Raw genomic sequence first — 7,830 nt, 5'->3', positions numbered from 1 at the left:
CAGCAAATCAGGTTAGCAGCAGGGGGAGTTTTACCCCAGGTGACATTTTTCTAAAAGGTATTAACTTCATTTTAAGAAAATCTCTGGTATAAATAGATCAGGCTCAGTATAGCCTAATTAAAGACTCTTATATTTTAGTTTGAATTGATTTATTTAATGAAAGTATGCTAGATTAATTACTGTGTATGGCATTAGCAATGGCCAATGTTATGTAAAAAAGATACACAAAACAATTTATTTCAACAATTAGTTTTAATCAGGCTTTGCCACAAAGGTAAAATGTGCATTCCATGCAAACAACATCACAGTCTCCTAGAGCTCAACCACTGTGCATAGTGGCATGACTACAGTGACCTTTTCTTTGGTCTTGCTCATCCAAGATTGTCCGGTGGAATGGAGACAGAGGCACCACTGTACAGTTTTCTAAGCAAAGTCTTTCTGCTGACACCAAAACACTGTGCATCACATAAAGCATATCAGCTGTGTCATTGCATGACAAAGTCCCAACCATTTGTCTTCTTAAAATACTGGCAAATTCAGCACCATATTCACATGTCCATGGCATATGAAGCTGTTGGCTCTGCTGAAATGGCCTCATAATCTGGATTTCAATTGTCCTATTGTTGTTATTAACTTTCCCAGTATTCCATTAAAATGCTCAAATGAAAAACACCAAAAAAAATAAACTGGTCCGTAATCCAAGTCGACATCAATTTTTTTGTCGTTTTATTATTGATATTTTTGGTCTCCCGTCTCAAACGGCTCACTGTAATTCACCTCCACACCAGCCTGTGCACCCTGCTGGTTAATCTGCTATCCTCTTCTCCCCGCTCCCCCCGCCTTCACTTGCTTATCACGGGAGCACAACAAACCACGCACCTAAAAAGGAAACACAGGAGTAAGATGCACCCACAGAAAAGGAAAAGACAACGTAAGTATATGATTATTAATGAAATGGTGAGCTAGTCTGTACTGTTTAGTAACTCTTGACAAGTACAATGACTGTCTTTGGATGTTAAACAGACTACTTAGACTTTGGCAGTAATGTTTTAAACCTCGCCATGCACGCAAGTGTAAACGTGAGCAGCACAGCTGTGTGCCTGGCTGCTTTCAGCGCGATTCATTATTAGGCAGAGCTAAGCAGGTGAGTTGCTTTATAAAAGTGTATTTTTTTGGTCTTGTAATTTACAGGAAACAGTACGCTGTCTTCACAACTCAGAGACAAATTGTAGGCGCTATGAACCGGAGCAAGGGTAAGATTTAAAGAATATGCTTTCATTGAATGAATTTCATTCATTCTGCTGTATAAGGACAGATACGTATACCAATCTTAACCATACATTTTTTTACAGACTAACCTCGCCTCATAACCAGGCCGTGACCTCCTATTTGCTCGGAGCTATGTCTGCAAGTCCAGATTTCCATGATGCTGATAATAATGCCATTGTGTGTAAGTAACTTTTACTGTTTTATCCTTCCTTGTTTAATTTTACTGTGACTTACGTTATTTTATTCATACCACTCTCATTTAATTGTTTTCCAGCTGCCTGTAAGACATATTATGAGACAGCACGCAGGAGCTTCAGGTAGAAACAACCAGATCTGGCATCGCGGGCGGAAGCTGTGAAGAGTTCAGCTCGGTGCCGGTCGAGAAGAAAAGAGGGTAAGATTAGATTAGATCCGTTTTTGGTCAATGTGAATATTTTTCAGGTGTATTCATAGATGTGTTGTGTCCATAAGCATTGCATCGTGCAGTACTGATTGTCTTTATTAATTGATTTTACAGCTGCTGGAAGCGAGACATAGTGTGCTGGCTGCGGGTGAGGTGGACATTTGGAAGTGTGCCACCATAGACCTGATGATCCGAAATACAGGACAACGCACCACAGACGTCTGCAAAATGGACCGAATTCAGACAGAATGCCGGCAGTTAACAACAGCTCCGAGGCAGCCGCAGCAGGCAGACAGTTGACGGAGCTGTAGGATTTGGCTTCTCGTGAGCGTGGGAGAATTGTTGTGTGTGCTGTGTGTCTGCTATGCTTTGTATATAGTTTTTTTCTGATTACGTTTGTGTTTTGTGTTAATAAAGCTCTATCTTTGAATAAACAGCACGTTCCTGGAAAATCATTTTCCTTAGGATAACAATGACATGAATATACAACATAGCATATCATATGAAAAAAATAAAATAAACTAGAACTGCAAGCAGACGGGGCCCAAGCCACCCACGCCAGAAAAAGTTGGTTTTGCACATTGCGAAAAAGCTTTTGAGCAGAAATGGGCGTGGCCTATATCATGTGATTCAGCTTGATTCAAGGAAGACGTGGATGTAAGGATTTCTAATGTGCGATGTGTAATGTAGGAAAAACATTATAGCGCCACCTATTGGTCCACGTGTAATTTTTGGTAGGTGTGGTCCATGGCCCATTGTCTATCTACCCTGTAAATTTAAAGTTGTTCACATTAGTGTAAGTAGTAAATTTAGACCTGGGTACCATAGGCCACGCCCACTTTGACCCCTCAGTACTCCACTCTAGAGTTGGCCTCAAGAGTGGCCCTACAGGGTACCCAACAATTTTTGTTTGTTTGTGCGTAATATGCACAATTTTTATCCTATCAAAATTCTTTTTACTAACTTTTTGTCAGGTCGGTCTGGAGATGCTACGGTCCAAGTTTCGTGCAGATCGGTCGCACGGTCTAGGAGGAGATCGAAAAAGTAGGTTTTTGATAAATCGCGATTTTTCACGCATAAAAGTTTAGGCGGAAATGGGCGTGGCCTATATCACGTGATTCAGTTGGATCCAGAGAACGCATGGATATATGTTTTTTGAATGTCCGGTGTACGGTGTGGGAGTTATAGGGCCAAACGCGTTTTTTTTCTCTGCTATAGCACCACCTAGTGGTGTAAGTGGGTCAATTGTTGCGCCTGAGGCCCTTGCGGAGTTTGGGACCAGTCCTGAAAATGGCAACCTCCCCACCATGTACGGTTTAGGCTGTAGTCGGAGTTTTAGGCGGAGAAGAATAATGATGATTAATCCTTAGAAAAACAATAGGGTTCCACAGCCCTGCTGTGCGAACGGCGTAACTCTTGCTACCGCCGGTTCTTGCAGACTCAGGCTTGGACCCCTAATAAATAAATAAATATATATATATATATATATATATATATATATATATATATATAACTAAGATTTAAGAGTACAGCATATTTTTTGCAGCATATTCTTTTGTTCTTAACTTTTGTGTAGCAGCATTACTGCACTGCTCTGTACAGTGGGTGACAATTCTATCCAGATGAATGAGATCTTAATAATAACTGAAGCTGATGCTGAGTGGTGAAATGCTGATCTCTTCAGAATGTTTTTCTTGGTGTCTGCCTGATTGCATGTCTGCCTGCTGGTGTATCCTTAGTTGTGTAGAGGAATGAAGAAAAACTCCAGGCTTTATGTTTCTCTTGTAATCTATGTTTACATAAAGGAGAAGAGGAACAGAACATGTGGAGTGACTAATTGAAGCACATAGGGAGGTTGTTTCATGCTTCAGGTATCACTCTAACTACACATGTATCGGTTCAACTGCCTCATTGGCTTGTTTTAGTGTGTTTAGCCCTGTGCCAGATGTTGAATGGGAATAAAGGCTTTCCCTTCATATAAACAATTCAAATCATCATAGGCTTGGTTAGTTTTAGTCTACTATTATACTATAGTGTTCTCTTGCTGTATACTGTATATAATACCTGGGTTCATATATGTATAATACTGTTCATATTATAGGTTACAATCTTATTAGTGTGAGTGAACAGTTAAAGGTCAGGGGCTACCATACAGAAACTGAACACAGACAGATTTATTTAAATAGCAAAGGGCATATTATTAAGGAAATGATTGTCCACAACCTGTGATTCTTTTAACTGAATCTTTTAAGATGGTACTAATCTCAGACAAAACAATTTGACACCCTGTTAAACCCATTGTAACGTTTTCAATTGCACAGCATCTGTGAGGACACACATGGATCACGCACTGGCACAGACCCTGGAAACCTCTCCACCCTCATTCTCCTGTTTCAGCGAGAGACATCCATCGCCTCAGTCCCCTGAATCTGAGGAACTTTGCTCTTATTTGCAAACAAATGGCTCTTAGTTTTACTGACAGCTGTGATCGCTGATGTGACAGTTAATATATTCTGCATCTCAGGCAAATGTTCCCCTTGGTTTGCCTGACTGCATTTATCTAGATGATGAAAATCAACATGATGCTATTCGGTTTGGTGAGCTACCGCCTGAGGCTGCGGCTCACTCGCTGCTGTGGACCTTATCTGAACCATATCCTCTTCTGCATAGCACTAATCACTGCTGGCACATAAACACGAGGCTCACACACACAAGTTGAAATGAACTGGTATAAGACAGAGGTTGTTCAGGGGAATGAAATACAATTACAGAAAGTCAGTAAAAACAGTGAAAAAAAAAGAATGTAGTAAAGCCAGTTCAAAGACATGTGCATGCATTCTGCAATGCACTGTACAGTGTATTTTTCAGTACTAAAGCATAGCAATGTGTAGCAAAAAGTATGCAGTCATTTTAGGTCCATATGCTAACCCCAAAAGAGTCTGATTAAGATTATTTGTATTCTTGTAATGCCGCCTTTATATTTATAATTTCTGTAGGGTAGACCATAAAAAGATCCAATAAGTGAACAAACATTTACTAGCACATAAAAAATAATCAGCTCTCTGTGTTGCTGTTCTCAAAATCCCAACAAACTTTAAACTAGCAAGCTTCACGCTGAAAATGGCAAGTTTTGAAGAAAATTTGGAATTTTTTGAAATTTGAAATTTGAAATTTGTTGTAAACAGCCGTGGCTGCTTGCCTGGTCCTCCGATAACGTTAGCAGTTAGCATGACGGCGTTAGCCAGGACCAGTCGGGATCACTTCACTGGCTGTGTCTCAATTGTTTTTGCGAGTAACCAACTCGGGTACTCTAGCTATATAATTCAATGCGAGTAGCTACACAAATGTTGAAATGACATAAAATGCCCGTCTCTAGTAGCTGTGATAAAGTAGCCTTAAGCTAATGCTTACCTGTTCAGGAGGAAATTAGCCAACTCTGCATTCTTTTGGGCTCTAAGCTGTCTCCATCTTTCAAATACATCTCCAGTATTTACCCAGACGGGTTTGTTACGTCTCTCGTCACGCAACTATTAGAAACATGCCGTTTTTTTTGTCGGGTAAAATCAATCTCCGTTGATCCTGTTCGTTTGTTTGCTGTTTTTATGGCTGTACTAACCTTACAGCTGTAGCGCAGTGGGTTTACGTTTTTACAGGTATATCTGGCAACCCGGCCTGGCTGACAAACTGGGCAGCTGATAACAACAAACAGGCCAAAACACAAACAGAAATTCCGTCACGGAACGGAAATTTCAAAAGGAGAAAATACTGGCATTATCATTGTTGTCAGAAAAGATAGTATTTCAACTTAGCATGTTTCCTTAATATCTGATGACGCATTGGGGTCATTTTTGGATTTATTAAAGAAATGCAAACAACCCAGAGCGTTTTTTTTCTACTATCCTAGAATGTACCTGTGGTGCAGCCAAATAGTTCTGGCAATACGAGACTAATACAAAAAAACTTAGATATATACATACAATATATATATGTATATATATTATTTTTAATATTATTTTTAAACTAATTACAAACACTACCAGTAAGAAAACAGTATATATTTCAAGTTTTATTGTGTTCTTTATTCTTCATTGGCATGGATGTGAGATTGAAGTTCACTGAAGTGCCCCTGAAGCAGAAAAGTTCACAGAATATCAATCGATATTTTCACATCATTTATTTAAACTTGCAGCAGCAGGGGTACGTGATATCCACTGAATGACCATACAGTCTACTGTTATGTCACAGTAACTATCAGAGGGCTTCACAGAATGAAACTGCAAATTAAAATGACAATGAAAAAAATTAAATAATTGAAGAGATTTATGGAAAGGGTGCAAAACACTGACAAGGCAAGGCAATTTTATTTGTATAGCACAGTTCAGCAGTAATGCAATTCAAAGTGCTTTACATAAAATATTAAAACACAGTCAGAAAATAAATAATACAAATTGATAAAGTGATTAAATACAAGAGTAAATTCACAATGGAGTGCAATAAATTAATAAAAGGCCGTGTTAAAAGAAAGGTCTTCAGTCTTGATTTAAAAGAGCAACCAATACATTAAGAGTGAAACATCAACAAAATACACCCTCACAGCCAATGTCACCTCAAGGTCAAAGTTAGAACAACACCCAGTACTTACTCACACCAGCATTAAAAACAGTAATATTGTGTAGTGAAATTATTTCATTTCAAAACTATCAGTAGATTTGCTTGCAGAGGGTATGTGAATTTTTCAAATGGGGTTCAACTTTGGTAAACTTTGACAAGCAAATTTGCACTGTTGACCTATAGCAAATTGCCTGAAAAGTGCCTTTAAGAAGTAAGCCAGAGAGTCCAAAACTGAGGAAGCTATCATAGTTTATTATCCGTGTGACACCAGTGTTGGGAGTAACACCTTACAAAAGTAACGCAATTACAGTAATGTATTGCTTTTTGCTGTAACACAGTAATATAAAGCATTACTAATAACATTTCGGTAATATTATACCCGTGACAATCTCAGTAACGCAAGTTACAACGCATTTTAACCCAAAATGAATTGGTCTTAGAACAGAAATACAAATACAAATTATATTTATCTTTCTTTGGGTACAATTCTCATCAGACACTCAACAGCCATTTTATTTCCAGAGTTTTCCTCCCTACTGACACATGTTCCACAAAAACATTTTGCAAAGGCACCATACCTGCATCTGGCGCTTAGCGCCACCCAAGACGATTGTGATTGGTTTACAGAAATGCCAATAAACCAGAGCCCGTTTTTCTCCTATCTTGGATAGGGTGTTGTGTGACTAGCCAGACGTTCTTCCGCAGCGCTGTGGAGATAGGTCTGGCAGTGCGAGACTACTGAACCCATAACACCCCCCCTTCCCCCTCCAAAACTACTACAACTGGCCGTTACAACAGCTAACTGCTAATGCAATAGGTGCAATAACTGTCAATGTTACATGCATGTATGGTGTTTTATTTTTTATATTTTAATCGCCATGTACTGTATATGACTGACTACATACATACAGCTAAGTGGAGTGGATTTCTGCCGAACCAAATTTTGTTATGTTTAACATGCAATGACAATAAAGCATCTTCCATCCATCCATCGTCATCCGCTTATCCGGGGTCGGGTCGTGGGGCAGCAGGGGGCCCTAAACTTCCCTTACCTGAGCCACATTTAGTCCATCCAGGATTTCGCGGCCTTTTTTGAGATTGTTGCAGCCCAAAATGCCAGATTTTGTTTTGTAAAAACTTTTGTAAAAAATTGATAAAAGTTGCATTGTCTTTTGTATTATTTTTTGCAATAAAGTTCCGAGAGACAGTGAAAATTGCAAAAAAAAGTTTTACTTTTATGGACTTACTGTTCCTGGTAACCTTACTCAGGATGCTACAAATGTTCGTATAATATGAAAATGGCTGGTGGAATTAGGACAATAAATAATAATTTATTGTATGAATCAGATTTTAACATATCTGTCAGTGGCTTGTTGATCTTTACATTGTTAGTTAATTTCCTATCCTGGCCTGGGACACACATTTATGGTTTGATAAAGCACTTATTGGACTTTAACTTATCATTGCACTTACAATAACGAGCATAGCTGTCCTCAATTTAGGTCATCCTGTAAGTCTCATCTCTGTTTTTTCCTGCATTCACCGTG

General features: G+C 38.9%; 1 long non-coding RNA gene across 1 annotated transcript; it reads left to right on the top strand.

Annotated features, from left to right (window-relative positions):
• Positions 1 to 1,035: 1,035 nt before the first annotated feature.
• LOC116052220 lies at positions 1,036 to 1,952 on the top strand. The gene is made up of 4 exons (XR_004105538.2): positions 1,036 to 1,253; positions 1,353 to 1,450; positions 1,544 to 1,663; positions 1,787 to 1,952. It is a non-coding gene; the product is annotated as an uncharacterized LOC116052220 (long non-coding RNA).
• Positions 1,953 to 7,830: the final 5,878 nt, after the last annotated feature.

The sequence above is a fragment of the Sander lucioperca genome, chromosome 4, assembly GCF_008315115.2.
Source record: "Sander lucioperca isolate FBNREF2018 chromosome 4, SLUC_FBN_1.2, whole genome shotgun sequence".
NCBI classification, from domain to species: domain Eukaryota; kingdom Metazoa; phylum Chordata; class Actinopteri; order Perciformes; family Percidae; genus Sander; species Sander lucioperca.
Note: the sequence above shows the minus strand (reverse complement) of the source record. Positions and strands in the feature narration are given on the sequence as shown.